Here is a 19,580-nt window from a genome sequence, read left to right as displayed (position 1 = left end):
GCTCTAACATAAAACGACTTGGACTGGTTTACATTTATTTAAAAAATTGTATACCTGCCAATCAAAAAATGCGGAAAATCCCTGTTTTCAAGCCAGCACCCCTTGTATCAGCGACAAAAAAAAAACAGCCAGACAAATGGTTTCGAAATCAACACTCTAGCACTTCAACTTACCTGTTTTTGAAATTCGATTATGACTTCAAGCAAAAAACTTTCTGTCAGCCGTGGGACTATTTTGTATTGACTTCATCGTCAAAACTAACTTAGAAAAAAACCATATATTATTCATTTAAAATAAAAAAATTGCAACAGCTATTTACGCTGCTGTGATCCAAAATTCAAAAACAATTTTAATTGTGTGGGTCATTTTATGGACATGAGAAGGGAGGCAGCCTTGAAGTTGTACCTAAACGCGTTATTGATTTTATCCTCTTGAACTTGATAAAGAATGATACTAAATAGTCTACTGATATAAATATAAATAAAAAACGCAATATGAGAGCTTAAAACCTTCTTCTAAACATTAACTCCTGAAATCTTCACCCACCACTAAAGTCAGGCAAGTTTATCCACCATTGATTTGATTTTTGCTTCGAAAAGATTCATAACTCAAAAGTCGTTAACTATCTATAATAGCAGACTTAGCAGTCAAAACAAAAAGACCATAGTACATCCTCCTGAAATGTCTGTCTAGCTCTAGATACTTAAATCTCTTTATTGATTTCCCCATAAGAAAGTATTCCAATCTATCCAATCTATGGAGGATACAACTTTTATAGAAATTTAAAGTCGTTCGTTGTGCGTGCACTCATGCATTTAATTTGCCATGTTATAAACATATATCTGGAAAGACTATAGCACCCACCTTTTTATGACTTAATATTTATGAACATATACATACATATGTAAAAGTATATATAACTATGTAAATTGTAAAACCTTGAAGAAATTTTTGACGTTCCGGCAATTGGATTTATTTAAGAAAAGAGAAGCATCGAAAACGAGAAAGGGTTAAGGATTCAGTGTATAATAAAAAAATAAATTTAAAATTGATATTGTTTCCGCACGTCTAAAGATATTCTAAAGTTTTACCCAAGAGAAAATTTCATATTTTCAATTTTTCACACTTTCTTCTTTCAGTTCAATAACAGGCACGTGCGAAGTCTATTTTAATTTGAAAAACATGCTATATTATGTATAATCCGGAGAGAGATGAAATTGGTGTTTTGGAGTTTGACTGATTTTATAGACGATATACTAAATTCATGTTTAAATTTACAATGATAAAAATGTGTATATATACGTATTCAAAAAATAAAATCTATGATTTAAATTCTAAAATTTGTCAAAAATTCATTCGAAAACTAAAGCGTTTTGTTTTCGTAAATTCTGGATTTTTTTTTGTTTTGGAAGCTTTTGTGGTTCTTTTATTTTGGTGGTCTTCTTCTGGGTAAAATATTTCGGAGGAGTGTCAAGAGAAGCTTATTGTGAAAGAACGTCAGGATGATGAGGCAGTTTGAATCTTTATAACAGTGTTTTATTATATTTAATTATTACTGTAAAAATATTTAGGAATTTTATTTATAACGTTTTCATAATATATTTAATATATCTCCTTCAAACCGTTTGAAGTCTACATTTATTTGCAAAACATGTAATTTATCTTATGTTCGGAGTACCGCCAAAACATATTGTCAATCGTCTATAAAGTTTATATAAAGTTCTGTCGTTTTTCATTGGTCATACTCAACGTTTTTACCTTAACAGTCCTTTTTAATATTTTTTAAGTTGGTAACATTTTTTCTGCCAAAATAGTTTGTCGAATTTGAGAAAAGTCTGCGTGAAGTTGTTTTGCAAGGTCTATTCAACAGCTTCAAAAAAAGAGACAAAAATACAGAAAATTTGTAGTCCTTATGTGAAAACCATAGATCATGAAAACACTATAACCACCAAATCGATAGGAAATAGCTCAAAAAGTGTCAATTAGAACATTGTATTTTATGTAGACCATGCTTAGAGTGGACAAATTAAGAACGAGGGCGCATAAAGTGCTTTGTGATCGCGGTTTATCGGAATTATTACAAATTATAAATATGGCGGGTTTATGAATTTTTTTTTGTGAAAGGTCCAAATAAAAGTATGTGTTTGTAAAAACAATCACGCCTTATCAATTTAACCCCATTGTGCTGAAAGAAGCAGGAGTTGACATTTTTGAGCCTGTAGTTGTAGCTAATACATTTAATGAATTCTTTGTTTCAGTAGGAGATATGTCTTTCCAATCAAACTGTAGGTCGCTTTGCAACAGATGTGTAAGTTATCAAGTGTATGTTAGTACCACGACTGCAAATAGCTTCTTTTTTGAAGAAATAACTGGGTTAGAAGTCAGCACGATCTACTCTCTGAAGAACTCGAATTCTTGTGGTAACGATGGCATTTCTAATGTACTACTTAAGAAAATTGCGCCAAATTTAGCTGAAATCCTTGCACATTTATTCAATTTAAGTGTTCTTAGTGGAACTTTTCCTGATCAACTGAAATGTGCAGATGTATTACCACTGTTTAAAAAGGGTAATCGTAAAGAGAAAAACAACTATAGGCCCATTTCTTTGATATCTTCAATCTCTAAGGTTTTTGAAAAAATGATAAAAAAACGAATGTGCGCGCATCTAGCAAAAATTAACTTTTTTAGTCCAGTTCAGTTTGGGTTTAGGGAAGGATGTTCCACTGAGGATGCTCTTTTATGTTTTTGCTTTTTTATTAACAAAGCCTTGGATGAAAGGAAGTTTTGCGCTGGTCTCTTTGTGGATATTACCAAAGCATTTGACATGGTTGTTCATGATATTCTTTTGGATAAACTATATAATGTCGGTTTTCGTGGCTTTATATACAACTGGTTCGCTTCTTACTTAAAGAACCGTAAACTAAGAGTAAAAATCGGTGATTTCTTAAGTAGCCCCCAGGTGCTAAGGTTAGGTGTCCCCCAAGGGTCAGTCTTAGGACCGGTTCTGTTTTTGATTTTCATTAACTCTCTGTTTTCCCTACCGTTTGCAGGTAGAGTTACAGCTTTTGCAGATGATCTTGGAATCGCATATGGCTCAACGAGCCCACTGAATCTGACAGCTGAACTAAACCACGATATTCACTTATTGAGATTATGGTTTGCTTCACATAAGTTAATTGTAAGTGGAAAAACTAAATTAATGTTTTTCAGATTAGGTTCACTTGAGCCACCATATGTCGATGTCAAGTTCCACTCGTTTGACTGTCAGCGTTTCAGCTTAAATGGTTGTGTTTGTACATCTGTGTCTGAAGCAACCTTTAATGAAAATGAGGCCTGCAGTTCGAGTTGTTTTCAAATTGAAGTGGTCAGGAACTTTAAATATCTTGGTACTACGATCGATCAAAACATGAGTTGGATGCAACACATTTCTAGTTTGAAACAGTACTTGCGCTCTTCTATTAGGTGTTTATATCGGTTAAGAAAGTGTTGTTCTAATAGAACACTCATTACTGTTTACCATGGAATCTTCCATTCAAAACTGCAATATGGGATTAGTGTTTGGGGAGGTGCCTACATGTCCAATCTAAGGCCAATCGTCATCTTACAAAAGTGCGCCATAAGAAAAATTAGTAACGCTCATCGCCTTGCTCACTCTATGTCATTGTTTAGATCCTTGAGAATTCTTCCAGTTAGGCATTTATTTTATTTTAGGGTCTCTAAAATATTTTATATGAGAGGTGGCTATATGCAAAGTCCTATATTTGATTCACGTAACTTACGTAGCATTAGCCGTCATGTTGTCTTAATTCCAGCTTTCCGCACTACTCATTTTAGGAACTCCTACCCAGTTGTGTCTTGTAAACTTTTTAATAATCTTCCTCATGATATAAGAGTTATAAGAACCCAAAGTAAATTTTTAAAAAATGTTAAATCATGGCTTCTTGATTTTGATCACGATGAGATAGAAGATTTGCTCTCCTATGTTGCATAAATATTAGTTTAAAATCTTTAAAATTTTAATTATATTTGTAAATTTTATTGTTAATTTTGTAAAAAAGAAAAAAACAAAGAAAAAAAAAAACAATAATGACTGTCACCCCACTTTGATTAATTTTGTCATTTTTAAAGTGACATCTAACACTATTTATAGCTTTTATAAGCAAAATACAAAATGTCACTAGCTATTCTCAATTGTAAAAAGTAAGATTTTGTAACTATGTATATACGTTAGTTTATTGTGTAAAAGAGAATAATGAATGAATAAACAAAGGTATTCGATTTTTTTTTAAGGTAGCAAAAAGTATTTAAAAAAAAATACATTAAGTTAAGTGGCCTCTTTGTTTTTGAGAGTTCTCTTACTTAGTCACCATACTGTTAGCTCAGAACATTTACAACTTCCATATAAGGGGTTCCTGGATAAGTTTCCATGTAAATTTTGTTTTCATTAAGGAAAAACTTAATCCATCTTTAAAATTTTAATTCATAGCACATGCCCGTGCCCGTTTTATAATGGTTTACAAAGTTTATTTTTGGGCTTTGAAAATGCCATTTGAAATGCTAAAATAGCTGAATTTTGCATTTAAATCATATGGATGTTCGCAAAGTAGCTCAAAACTCACACCAAAAGGTCACTTTTTGTGTCTTTGGTCATGAACTTTGAGCGCATTTGTCAGTTTTAAAAAGTTGGAGCGAAATTCGCCAAGTTGAAATCTGAGAAAAGCCGAGTTCTTGTGCACGACGAGGAATAGACTGCCTCGGGTTCTGCTGTACATTTTTATGGACCGCAGCGATGTTCTGGGCCGATCTTCCATTCTTTGAACATACGGGTGTTGGCTGATTGTTTACTGAACCGGTCGTCTCAAATTTGCACACCAAACTTTGAAGAGTCTACTGTGAAGGGCTACCACGTCCACCGTAAAATGGGCGCAAAGCGTGCAACGTTTGCGTTAGAGACACTCATTTTGTTAATAAAGTTGTAACTTGCAATGATGGCTTGGCCTTATACCAACTGAATAAAAGACAAATGATTTTACAGATATCACCAAAACAAAATGGCTACCACGGGGTGCCAAAATCTTACCGCCTCAATTTGAAAACCATATACTATATTAGCAGTGGGAACTACCACAGGCAAAATATTGACAAATTTTATGATTTTGAGGCCTTGCAGTACGTAAACGTAAACTTCATAAACAAAAATTCTTTATCTAAGTCCAAAATTTAGAATTTAAGTTTTTTTATAAGAAGAAATCCAGTTTCATTCTGCGTGTGCCTGTGCGATAATAGTCGATTAACATTCATCGGAAGAAACGCATTTTTAAGTTCTTTATTGGCTTTCCATCGGAATCAGACATATTTTTGAAACAAAACACCGAGGCCATTACGACAAACAGAAGTGACATTTAAGTTTTGAGGTTGAATTCGAGCGAGTTTTTTGTTAGTAGCTTTTTGGAATGTGTCTTTTATTTGTGGAGTGCAAATTTATATTTGGCAGTTTTTAGTTGTTGGTCGCATAGAAACTATCAAAATGTGTTTTGTTTTTAATTCCGAATATTCTCTATTTAAATTTGTATTGGTATATGCCCATTGATTTACTTTGTTAAGAATTTAAACAATAATAAGCTTTTATTTGCAGACGTAGTTATGTGCTCTAATGAATTGCACTTTAGTATCGATAGCTTTAGTAAAATCAGAAATTCTAGACTTAGATTACATGAACCTGTTACACGATACGATCACCTTTTTGAAGGTAGCTCGCTCACTATTACACATGGTGTTGTGGGCTTGAATGAGCATGAAATATACTTAAAAAATAACAATATTTCTTAACTCCCCATAGGAAATTATTGTAATCGGTACGATTGGTGGAATTGATAATTTTGACATTTTCCGTCGTTTCAAGGTCCCTGGAATCTAAATAAAAGGATTTTAGAGATATATCTGTGCGTGCGTGTGTCCGAGTTTTCGAACGTCCGTACGTTCGGGATACCTCTCTTCTTCGGCCATATCTCAAGAACCGTCAAAGATACCGACTACAAATACACTTTTATTTAAATATAATAATACGAAAGATAGGGAAAGGACTTTATGGCAAGTTTTACATTCGTAAGACATTTTGAACATGATGTTACGATAGTAGATTAATCGGTTCCGTCTGTTTGTCTGGCTGTCCTCCCTCCTTCAGCCTAAACCATCGATTGATTTCAAACTTGGTAGTTAAAGTTTAAAGCAGATTCGTGTAAAGCGTCGTTTTTTCATTTTTCTTTTAATGTCAAGTATAATTGTAGTCTCCATAGAAAGTTGTTAGTCAAAAATTAAAATTCAAATTAATATTGAAATTTTGGTTTCATTCAATAAAAAATAGTTGTATTATTCGAAAGTGGCACCTCCCATAGAACCATTTTGTTTTGTTTCCAAATTTTCTCAGGTATTCATGGAAAAATTTCAGTATTATTTTTCTGCACACGCTGTCCTATTGTCTTAATAATAGATCAAAAATGTCAAATTTGTTTTACTTAATTGGAATAACTTCCAAAAAAAAATAACCAACGTTGTTTTTATAAATCACAAAAGCTGAACATTTTTCACGTGCAATTTTTTGCGAACACAAAACGATAAAATATTGCATCGTCTTTTGACATTTTCGTGAATTTAACAAAATCGAATTTTAAGTTTTTTTTTACAAATACTAAAAAGCAATACAAAAAAACTACTAAAAGTTGGTAAAAATTTTCTACCAGAATAACTTTGCAATAATTAGATGAAGTCGCTTTCAAACTAATTTGACGTTATGAAAAAATATTGGCGCTAAATTGCAAACGATTGTTAAATCCATTTTTAGAAATTTACTTTAGGCTAAAAAGGTGATTAATATCTCTTAACAACTTGCTAAAGTTAAAATCACGGAATAGCTACTTCAACTTTTAAACAATTTGCTAAATCAATATGACAAGTGTACAATTATCCTTGTAACATGGAGTGGTCGATTTAACAGTTGGAAATTCCAATTAATAGGTCCGTTTAAGCATATTTGCTTTGATTATTTTCCCAATCTGTCGCTTTTTGGGCATGTTTGGATGCTCGTCTATAAAAGGTAATCAGCAATTTACTAGTAAGCAAAGATTTAAAATTTTGGGCTCAATTAGTAAATTTCTAAATATTTAACGAATTTCTAACAAGTAAATTGTTAAACCCCTGAATCCTGATATATACATGTATATATATAACCCCAATATTCAGTTTTGTTTTATAAAAAACTAAATACTGCACAAAATTTATAAAAACTAATTTTCGCCTTCCATATAACCAGAGTAATTGAGGTATTGACTTCAAGTTTGTTGTTTCTGTGTAAAATATTGTTTTTAACATAAAAGTTGCTTAGAAAAATCCAATCGGTATTTTTTTCTAAGAAATAAAAACGTTCAAAAAATGTTACTAAAATCATTAAAAAAATATTTTGAAATCCAACTTATTTTATCATAAATATACAAAATTTTAATATAAACTTTTAATTAATTTTATACCAAGAAAAACAACGAAACGAGATGATTCTGCAATAGTAAAATTAATTGTATAAGTCCGTTTTATTTTAACAAGAGAAATACTAACCCAACTCGATCTGAACGTAAGCGCGAAAATAATTCGGAGGCAAACTTTTGATGGATGACTAAAATCTTTCAAAGCTGTAAAAAAACCTTTAATTTTTAACCAAAAAACAAGCTGGCGGTGTTAAAATTTGCTCATGTCCACATCAACTAGGCTGTTGAAAAATGAAGGAAAGTACTCTTTTCGGACGAGTTTCAAATTCAAGTCAAAGAGGCACTTAATCCACGTTACACCAAAGCTACTACGATACACTTAGAAGGCAATGTAATAGTGGGGGGATGTTTTTCTGTTCATGGACTGGGACCAACTCAGCAAATAGACGGTACAATGGATCGTTTTGTGTACCCTTACATTATGCAAGATATAATGCTGCCACACGCTGAGGATCAGTTGCCTCTGAAATGGGTATTTCGGTAGGACAACGACACAAAGCTCATGTCCAATACGGTTAAGGCGAGTTTTCAAGAAAACCAGATTGACATGTTACAATGGCCAACACTGTCCCCAGATCTCAACCCTATAGAAAATCTATGGGAAATTGTAGACCGACGAATTGTAAGGCCTAATTGCAAAAATAAAAACGATCTCTTTGATCAAATTAAATAGGTTTGGGAAAGTATTCGAAATAGCAGAACAAGCAATTTAATTGTATCCTGGTCTCAAAGATGTGCTGAAGTGATTAAAAAAAAGAAGTTTGCTAGCAATTACTAGCAATATTTTAGTACCTCTAAAAATATATACACATAGTCCAAAAAGTCTCCGTACAGCTACAGCAGCTTTCTGTTTGTTGATTCTGAGATGAAATATTTATTATAACAATATACATAATAAAAACAGGTTTTGATAATTAAAATCACAATTTTTTAAGTTTGGTCAAAGGTGAGGGTGGAAACTAACTTTTTTTCAATATTAGCACTTTGGTTTTAACATTTATTGCTAGTACTTTACAAAAATAAAATGCACGACTGGGTTGCACGAACTTGCTCCTATATGCAAAGAGTCTATTTTAAAAAGTATATATAGAAGATTTAAAAATATACCTGTAAAATAAGTTTGTCTTCAAAGATATAAATGCCATTTGATTTGTCCAAAAACGTGTGATTCATCCCAAGACACAACTCATCCTAGGATAACTCATCCCAGAAATGAAAAATACTTGAAAACGTACTTAACAAAAACAATTGTTTGTGTATTCAACTAGTTCGTTCAAAGCTTTTTCCTTTGGATAGCTTTATTTTAATTTCATATTAGAAGGACCAGGATGGAAAGTAAATTATCTGAAGATAAGAAAGAGGCAGAACATGTATGTTTAAATTGTAAAGCGATCGCCTATTGGTTGTGAAGTTAGGCTGTTGTCTAAAACGAATAAAGAATAGTTCATTGGCGTGCTCAGCTATGTTTATGATGACAATTGTCATGAATGAAAGAACAAGAAATTGCTATTCTTGTATTGTTAACAGTCAGGTTCTTATGTGATTTTTAGTTATGAGGTGACAGTAAAGCAATAGTTTTAGAGGTTGTACGTAACGGCTATACAGGTATAATGTGTATACATACGTTGAAAAAGTGATTCTAATAGAAAATACAAATACCTACTCTTTCTGGTCCGTTTCTCAAACTTGTACCAAGTATTTATTCTCTTATATAGGCGAAGGCAAGTAAAATATGTGTGCAGCAACCTTATTCGTAAAGAATAATATTTTAAAATCACATATACGAAGGTACCAAGATAATACTTCTTGATAGACACTTTAAAATAGATTGTTGATTAAATCTATATATATAAAAATCAATGCCACTTTTCGTTGTAATGTTATAACTAAACAATACGTTAAAAAATTTGGCTAATTTTGGTCTTGAATTATTCGTGAAAGCCCATAGAATGTTTATACGTAGAGAAAATTTAAAAACAAATCTTGAAAAGGTGTAAAATCAACATCATTCTATACTCGCATATACAAACAAATTGTACTAATACTTAAAGAAATCCCGATTTGTTGATTGCCTTGGAAATGTACAACGATGCTTTAATAATAATTCAAGATATGTGTCTAACGATTGTAAATAAAGCATTAGCACACTTGGGTATGACCGCACCAAATCGTGAGATACATGTTTTTTTTCGTGAATTGCAAAGTGAGCAGGAGTTCAGTTCTAATGTTTATTTGTACAATCGAATGTAACCTAATTGAATATTAAACAAAAACATGAATATGTCACAATCGTGTAAGCCGTTTCTAATTCCTTGAAAGGATACTTTCTTTGTATCATTGATTTTAGCGACTATTCGAACGGAACCGAAAATTGCATTGACATTTGCATCTTCGGGAATTGCTGCTACATTATTAGAAGGTGGTCGGACCGCACACTCTGCGTTAAAATTGCCATTGAATGTACTGGTGATTGAAACTACAACTTGCAATATTTCGAGAAATTCTGCTATAGCAAAAGTTCTGCGATTAATGTCAATCATTTTATGGGATGAGTGCACAATGGCGAATAAAAAATCAATAGAAGCATTAAATCGAACAATACAAAATTCACACGGTAATCAACATCTGTTTTGGTGGTGCTCTGATATTGCTGTCAGGGGACTTTCGTCAAACATTGCCTGTCATATGTCATGAAATAAACGCCTGTTTGAAGTCATCAGTTCTTTGGAGATATGTACGAAATTTGACACTGAACATTAATATGCGTATTCACCTACATAATGATGCAACTGCCTATGAATTGGTGATGGCAAAATACTAATCGACATTACCAACGGATTGATCACTTTACCGAACAATTTTTGTACAGTTGCGCAATCTATAGATGAGTTGATTTAATGTGTTTTTCCAAATATTCTTCAGAATTACAGAAATCATGATTGGTTAAGAGAAAGCGCCATTTTAGCAGCATTTTCAAATTCAAGCGAAACTGCCAGGTGTAGTCACGTCATCAATCGACAATGTTATTATTCAAGATGATGCAATGAATTATCCAATTGAATTCTTAAATTCATTTGAACCGCCTGGTATACCACCACATTGCTTGAATCTAACAATTATTTCTTACATTATATTATTGCGAAATATTAATCCACTAAAACTGTGTAATGGCACCAGATTGGCAGTAAAAAAGTTACTGATGCCAAATTTGATTGAAGCTACAATTTTAACTTTTAAATCAAAAGGAGAAGCTTGTTTAATACCGCGTATCCCTATGGTTCCAACTGACATGCCATTTGAATTCAAAAGATTACAATATCCAAGGGCAAACACTTCACGTTTGTGGTGTCAATTTGGATGAATCATATTTTTCACATGGCCAAATTTATGTTGCCTGTTTCAGAGTCGGTACCCCCAACTGTTTATTTATTTATGCCCAAAATGGAAAAAACAAAAAATATTGTTTATCCAACTGTTTTAGACTAACACCTAGTAAGAGTACCCAATTCTTTGTTATTTTTTAGTTTTTACCCTTTACTGATAAATATACTATAAATAATATATCATTTGGGTCATTTGTACTTTTAAATAGCAAACAATTTAAAATATTTTTTGTTTACGTAGCGAAGCACGTACCGAGCCGCTAGTATATCATATAAATGTGTACCAAATGCATTAATTTGGATAAAAGATAGTAATGTAATTACAATTTTGTCAAAATAATGAGCTCTTTCGGGGGCTGGGCTCATGCACAGTTAAAATATTTTATAAAAAGAATATATTTTGAGATTCAAAATTTTACCCAAAAAATAAGTTTGTCTTCAAAAAACCCTTGATTTTTCAGTTTTTTTTTGACAATCGTTAAAACGGTTTTTATTTAAATAAATTTTTTATATATACAATTTCCAATCTTGTTCTAAAAATATTTATGGTATGCAGTTGTTTAGTGATTGTAAATACGCTTTACATTTGAATTTCGTAAAAAAATGTTGACCCGTTTTTGAGATATAGAATTTTGAAAAATAAAAATTCAATATGTTTTAAAAATCCAAGCAATAAAAATTGCATTTTTGATAATCAAATATTGTTAAGGCAATATAAGAGCTTATTCAGAAAAAAATTTATTGAAATCAGTTCATAAGTTGCTGAGAAAATTAAAAAAACAACATTACCTTTCCTAACCTATACAAAAATATGTTTTTCTTCCTTAAAGAAGCCAAGTTAAAAAATGAAATTTTAGAGAAAATTTAAAAAAATCTCTAACCTTGTTTTTTAGAAAATTCGAATTTTCGTTTTTTTAACAAAAAAAATGTATAGGGGCCAGTGTTTGTTTTGATCTTAAAAACAATGAAAAAAAAAACCTAACGCGAATCTGCTCAAAACCCTAACTTAAAAGTTTGAACTCAATCGACCAAATGGTTTAGGCTGTAGGAGCGTGGACAGACAAACAAAACAGACCGGACCGAATCGCGGGACCCACTTTTTTCGACTTCTCTACCATCGCAATATCATGTTTGATTAAATTCTCGAGTTCGAAATTTTGCACGAATGCAAAACTTGCCATATAGTTCCTATGTCGCAAGTAAAAATTAAAATTAGGCTGCTGTACTGAGACTTTTTGGACTATGCGTATAAAATTTGTAAAAGTTGCTTTTATTTTGACTACGCTTATACATAATTACATATTTAATGAACTATTACAAAAATCATTTTTTTTTATTTTCCATTAGAAACTTTAAATACTTATTTAAATTTTAAAAACAAAAAAATATACCATAAAATTGAATCCTAAATTTGTTTTTTAATTATTTGATAATCGAGGCAATTAAAGATGCTTTTGCATTAGACAACACTGTTTGTATCTATGTACATATGTATATTCGGAATTGAAAAATAAACCCGACGCTTTTTTTCTCTTTTGGTAAGTGTCTTATGGCAGTCAAATCTGTTCTAAGAGACATTTTATAGTATTGTACAACCATCAATAAAAATAAAATAAAAACGTAGATATAAGAAGCGGATTTTAATCGATATCTATGTAAGTAAGGGAGCTAAGGTTTCCATTTTTTTTTCAATAAAAAAACTAACTACAAGCATACAAATATTGAATGGTTCGGGATAAAAGCTCAATGATCAAAAAAGTTTGTAAAATTTTGCCCTTATGAGAAAATTTTATTTCGGGACATAATAGGAATTCTAAAAAAGACGATTGTTGGTTATGTTATAAATAATTAAAAAGCTTTAAAAATAAGTAATGATCAAAATGAAAACAATATAATGATTATAAGAAGGTACTACTTCAATATACCTATGCAAAAAAAAACTACTTCAATATTAAAGTAAATTATATGTGGAGGCAAAATTGTGTAACTTCTTTTTTAAAAAAAATAAAGAGGAGGATGACATGGCAGACATCATATATACGTAAGTAGGTACTTATATCAAAACATACATGATTCCATATATATGTATATAGAGTAGATATATATAAAAGTATCTACCAATCATAACTTTTATACTCTAAGTTTAACATACACACTACACCCAGAGCACTGTATACATAATATTATAATTAAATTCTAGCAGGCCCTTCACATAAAATGGAGGCCGACAGGTAAATTTTCAATAATCATGATGTTCTCCCCACTGCCCGCTTAAACTTCTACTTCCATATCCACTTCCACATGAACCCTCATTGCGTCTACTACAAAAGGTGTCAAATAGGAGTACAATCAACTTACCTACATAACATAAAAAGAGAACATGGAATGGGACTAAAAAGCTAGCAATCCCGTTGGAGCTTAAATAAAGCTTTGATTTAATGGGCGGAGCCCACTTTTGGATATCGCGTGTATACCAAACTTGTATTTTAGGTATATTTATGAATTCAATTTCATGAAGGCATGTTTCGTGGTGAGATTTTATGTGAGCTTCAATCTTGTATCTTTTTTCTACTATTTCACATATATGTATGTATACGTATATTGTTGTACGTACTTGCGCGTGCCAGAGCAAACAAAAATGAGGCTTTTGATGCATTCGTATTGCTGGGATGAAAATTTTGAGCAAGTGAGGTAAGTAGGTATACCTACTGGACAAAGCATACCTACAGTTTGGACTTTTCTCAAAATCGTCTAAACGTTGCTTGGTAGGTATTGTAGGTACATATGTATGTTGGTAGGTATACGTCTTTGAACTTATTGTGGGTTGTTAGAAACTATGTTAGTATCATAAAAATAATTTCTGACCTTGTTTCTAACATCATATTATTTTGAACTAAATAATATTACAACTCCTTATCAGTTATGGCCAGAGGAGATTCTGTTTCAGTATCTTTTTAATCTCAATTCATTTTATTTCATACAATTGTTCTGTTTTTGATTTTATTATCTTTTAAATATTAATATGACTGTTAAAATAATACTTGTACGGCATTTAGACTGAAAATGCATATTTCTGAAATAGGAGACATGAAAACATTACTAAGACAGGTTTCTGTGTATAGACACTGAACTGAATTTAAATATTAATAGTTCTGTTATTAACTTCGCATAGGAAATTATTGTAATGGGTCTGATTTGTCAAATTGAAAATGTTGACATTTCTCGACGTTTCAAGGCCCTAGAGTCGAAATAAAAGATTTTAACAGAGATGTCTGTGCGTACGTGTGTACGTACGTCCGTATGCCCGTACTTTTGCGACGTTTTTTCCATAGCTCAAGAACCGGAACTGATATCGACTTCAAATAAACTTTGTTATACAGATAATAAGGCAGAAAGATGCAGGAAGGGCTTTCAAGGAAATTGCATTTTGGCTAACCCTTAATATTTTACGAACCAATGACGCTAGAGACTTGAAATAAATTTCACATTATATATTGTAACGTAATATCAAACCAATATATTTTTGGAAAAAATGTAATTAACGGTTTTTTTACAAATCAAAATTTTACAAATAAAAATTTTACGAATACAAAATGATTTTATCTCCAAAACAATTTTGTGCAACGAAAAATAAATTCTTTAATATCTGGTAAAATTTTGAGAAAAATCGAGTGGACATGTTTTTTACCAAAATTAAAAACCTAAACAAAAAATTAGTAAAAGTTTGTAAAATATTGTTTTTAACATTCAGTACAATTTTGAGAAAAATCTGGTTGACATTTGTTTTACAAAAAATAAAAACCTAGAAAAAAAAACAATACTTAAACTTGGAAAAAAATTACTTTCAACTCAAATAGCTTTTCCGTTTCTTCCCGTGGTCCAATAGGATCGAACTTCCACCCTATAATCATAGGCTTACGCTAATAAATCTTCCATCACTTTCTAAACACAGAGATTACAATCAGCTATGCGTTATTATAAAATTAATCAATGGGTCATATCACCATCAATTTTGGAACAATTAAACTTTATTTTTAGCCGTTCAAGTATTAGAAGACAAGTTCCTTTACGTCCTACATCAAGCAGATCGAACTATGGTGAAAACAGTCCCCTCAACCAATTGATTTCAGTTTACAACAAGTAAACTTTTTGGCATATTCTGTGAGCGATGATTTTAAAAGTAAAACATTTTAATTCAATTTTTTCAACACTTTAGTTTAGCTTTTTCTTTGGAAATTGCTTAAAGCATTGTAAATGTATTAATCTAAGAATAAATGTAATATTAGTCTTAAGTTCTAACGTTAGTTTCTTTAACGAATTCAATAAATAAATAAATAAAAACATTGTTTTCAAATATTTTTATTTCATAGAAAATATTGTTTTCGATATTCAGTAGTTTTTTTTTTATAAAAATCCAACAATCCGTTTTTTCATAAAAAAAATAAAATCTCCAAAAATATAACTCAAATTTGGAAAAAATTGATGTCCGGCTCTTGATATTTCTCAAATTAATTTCATTCATCCAATTTGTAAAAATTAAAGATTGATTCTACTAAAATTGGTAAAAATTTGTTTTCGACTAAAAATCTATTTAATAAAACTAGATTTTCAATCTAATAATAATTCGACTGAAAACTTTTTTAATCCAATACGAAAACCTACAAACTTTTAAGTAAGACAAATTGAAAGACGGGATGGGAAGTTATCAGTGTGGATTGCATCCCAGCCTCTTCTTTTATTTTACAATTGCAATACTATTTACAAAGTGGTACCCGTAGGTGATGGTTAGTGCGTTGGACTGTCATGCAAGGGGTCTTGGGTTCAATGCCTGCCTATGCCACCTTAATTTAAAAAAAATAAATTTTCGCGGGTACTGCCTCTTGCGAGGAATTGACAAATCCTTCAAGAGTAATTCTTGTCATGAAAAAGTGCTTTCTCAAACTAACCGTTCGGATTCGGCCTTAAATTGTAGGTCCCTTCCATTCCATTCCTGACAACATTACTCGCACACAGGAATGGTAGAGAGTTGTAAGTCACTAGGCCCTGGTTCACAACGGACTGTTGCGCCACCCCATTTGGTTTGAATACTATTTACAACATAAAAGAGAAATTTAAACTCAATATCTTTCTGTTTTCTCTTGAGTCGAAACCCATTTCTTAACAATCTTATGTTCTTTATTTATTCTCGGAATATTCGAATCGAACATCAGATTCCTATTTTTTTTATTAAAAAGAATATCAATTGGATTTTTCAAAGCCTTTAAGCCAAAATTGAAAGGAAAATTTTTCATAAGATAAAATTAGTTTAAAGCTAATATCTTAAATTTTTAAAATAATTTGAGTCAAAAATCAATGTTAAATACTTTTAGTAGTATTTTCTAATTTTTGTAAAAAAACTAGGTGTCAAAAACGTTATTCTTCTGTGCATAAGATTATTTCGGAGGTACTATTATTTGTTGTTTGTAAAATATTAAATATGAAAAATATTTGTTTTAATTTACAAAAAAACTATAGTTTTTTTTAATATACTAATTTTGTATCACGTCACATTACATTATATAATACAAAATTTGTTTTAAGTCGCTAGCGTTATAGGTTCGTAAGATATTTGGGGTCAACCAACATTTACACTTTTTTACATTGTTTTACAGTAAAAATCCAGCTTTTGTTGAAAGTACTTTCATATGTATATGTAAAACAAAATTAATTTAAAAACCAGATAAAGACGACGAAAATTGGTATCCAGAACGCATCGCTTTAAACATTTTGATTAAGAATCTAGAGAGTTTGAAACGTGGAGAAATGCCAGTTTGATAAATGGGACTTCCTATGGAAAATATAAAATACTATTTCTGAATTCTTATAAAAGTGCTCAGTTGTAAAAAATTACAATTGTGCTTAAGAAAAGACAAGAAATTCATTTCTGAATTAGAAATCATAAACGAAACTAATCATTGTCAAATTCTAGCAATGGATTGAAAAATCTTCAGAAAGCATTTCTTGTAATCAAGTTGTGGTTCAGATACGGCGTATAAACTATTGGTCTCTTTTAATACTACAACTACTTTCACGCATTAATGCTAACCTCTCTCGAAGTTCTGTGCTGCCAACACAATGTATCGAAAACCTGTGGCAATATTGCCAAGATGCAATTAGAGAAGCCGCCTCTGATGTGCTGGGTTTCAAGAAACCACAAACAAGGAATTTCGGCAGGCAAATGCAGCCAAACAACAGGCATGCAAAGCGGAGCTGTGTAAAAGGACGAGAGCTGCTCATGAGCTCTACGAGCAGAAGAGGCGAGAGGAACACCGACTTCTCAGAAGGAAAATGAGAGGGCATGAGAAGCGTTCGGTCGAAGATGTTGAGAGGTTTTAAAGCAGGAATGAAGTTGGAAAGTTTTATATGAACAGACAAAGCGAAATTCACAGGTACATAATCCTTGAACCGAAGGCTGCAAAGACGAAAGTGAAAACATCATGGTGGAACTGCAGTCAATGCTGAGGATATGGAAGGAACACTTCTGCAGACTGTATATTGGCGACGACGAACCGAATACCGCTATCGGGCAGGATGATCCATTCAACATAGACGACGAAAGTCAAAAACCCCTTCCGCCTAATAAAGCCGCTGGAGCGGATGGCTTGAATGCAGAGCTCTTTAAAGCATTTGGAGATAAGTTGGTTAGAAGCATGCACCAACTTATCTGTAAGATATGTTCGGAAGAAAGCATGCCCGATGAATGGAACCTCAGTATTGTTTGCCCGATCCCGAAAAAAGAAGACCCTCTAAACTGCACCAGCTATAGAGGAATCAGACTACTTAACATCGCCTATAAAATCTTCTCTACCGTAATATGTGAACGTCTAAAGCCCATTGTCAACAACCTGATAGGTCCTTATCAGTGTGGTTTTAGACCAGGAAAGTCCACAGTCGATCAAATATTCACATTACGGCAGATACTGGAAAAAACCCAAGAACACCAAATCGACACCCACCATCTTTTCATCGATTTCAAGGCCGCATCTACATGGATGAGTTGTATAAAGCTATGTGTAGTTTTGGCATCCCTGCCAAACTCGTCCGTTTGTGCAGGATGACCATGGAGAATTCACGCTGCTCCATAAAGGTTGGAAACAACTTAACAAAACCTTTCGATGTCAAAAAAGGTTTAAGACAAGGCGCTGTCATGCGATTTTTTTAACATCGTACTTGAAAGAATAGTGCAGAGCCCGCACGTCAACACAAGAGGCACTATCCTTCAAAAGTCTGTCCAATTACTAGCATATGCTGATGACATTGACATAATGGCCCCAGAAAGTCTTCGAGTCCACACCACCAGGACAGCGCAGTAGAGGAAGACCGCGGATCAGGTGCGACGCACAAGTGGAAAGTGACCTCACCCAAATTGGAGCGGGAAACTGGAGACATCTAGCTGGGAACCGAGCTAGATGGAGAAGTTTGTTGGGTTAGGCCCTAGTTCACACGGGGCTATAGCGCCATTAATGCCTATTATTAAGGCGCTTCTATTACATGTAAAATCATACATTGAAAACCTCTTCTAGAAAGCATGAAAAAATCATCTAAATAAGGAGCTGAACAGCTGTGAATTTTCGACGAAACAATGCCGATAACTAAGATTAAGCCAATATTTTTACCACCGAATTTAATAATATATTTGCATGTATGCATGTTTTTTTGCTGCATATCCAGGAATGAATAAAACACACTTATATTTTTAAAGATTAATAATTTACAAATCAGACAGGCAGACTTATGTACTTTTTATTTTTTTATTTAATGTCAATCTTATTAATATGTTTTTATTTTTGTTTATTTCAAAAACACTTCAAACAATTAACGTACAAAAAATATCCGAGTTTGACTTGTATAATTTTTAAAAAAAAATTTTAAACAGAAAATGTTATTGAAATGAAACAGTTTAAGCCAAATTAAAATCGTACACACTAATTTCCAAAAATATTAACTAGCATACAATAATTGTACTATACATATTGACAAGTATATGTATGCTTAAAATTCTATCTAAAAGAGGACGTTTTGTACATTTTAGAATCATCATACAATTTATTGTTAAACGCCGTTTTTGGTTGTTTTTAGGATTTTCAAAGTTGGCATATTTTAAAAGACTGATGTGGTAGAAAAATTTAAAGGCGATATTCGAATTTAAAACATATTATTCCTTTTAAAAATAATTTGTTTGTTTTATGTAATTTTATTGACCACTGTTAAATAACAACAAAACACTTTGCTTTGTTCATAGTTTATCTCTTTTTGATTCATTATTATTTTTCTACATCCGCACACACTCTGGTAAAAAAATCAATTGATTGTTATTTAAGAAGTGTGCGAACAAATAAGTTGAAGAAAACTAAAAATATTACGTATACGCTTTAGTATACCAATCGAAGAAGTATAATTTATTTACTTGGTTTACTGATGTGAGTTTCTATAAACAAACCAAAATTTAACGTAAAAACTCGTCAACATTCTAAACGTATCAAAATATACATAAGTAGTAGTATGTGTTTTTTAAGTGATTATTAGGATTATGTAAGTTATGTTGGTCAATGTTTCTTTTTCGTAATACATTTTTTAATATTAAATAGACTTACCTCAGAATAACGTATCATAATAGTGC

This window comes from Eupeodes corollae, chromosome 3, assembly GCF_945859685.1.
Source record: "Eupeodes corollae chromosome 3, idEupCoro1.1, whole genome shotgun sequence".
NCBI lineage: Eukaryota > Metazoa > Arthropoda > Insecta > Diptera > Syrphidae > Eupeodes > Eupeodes corollae.
The sequence above is the reverse complement of the archived record's forward strand: the minus strand, read 5'-3'. Positions refer to the sequence as shown.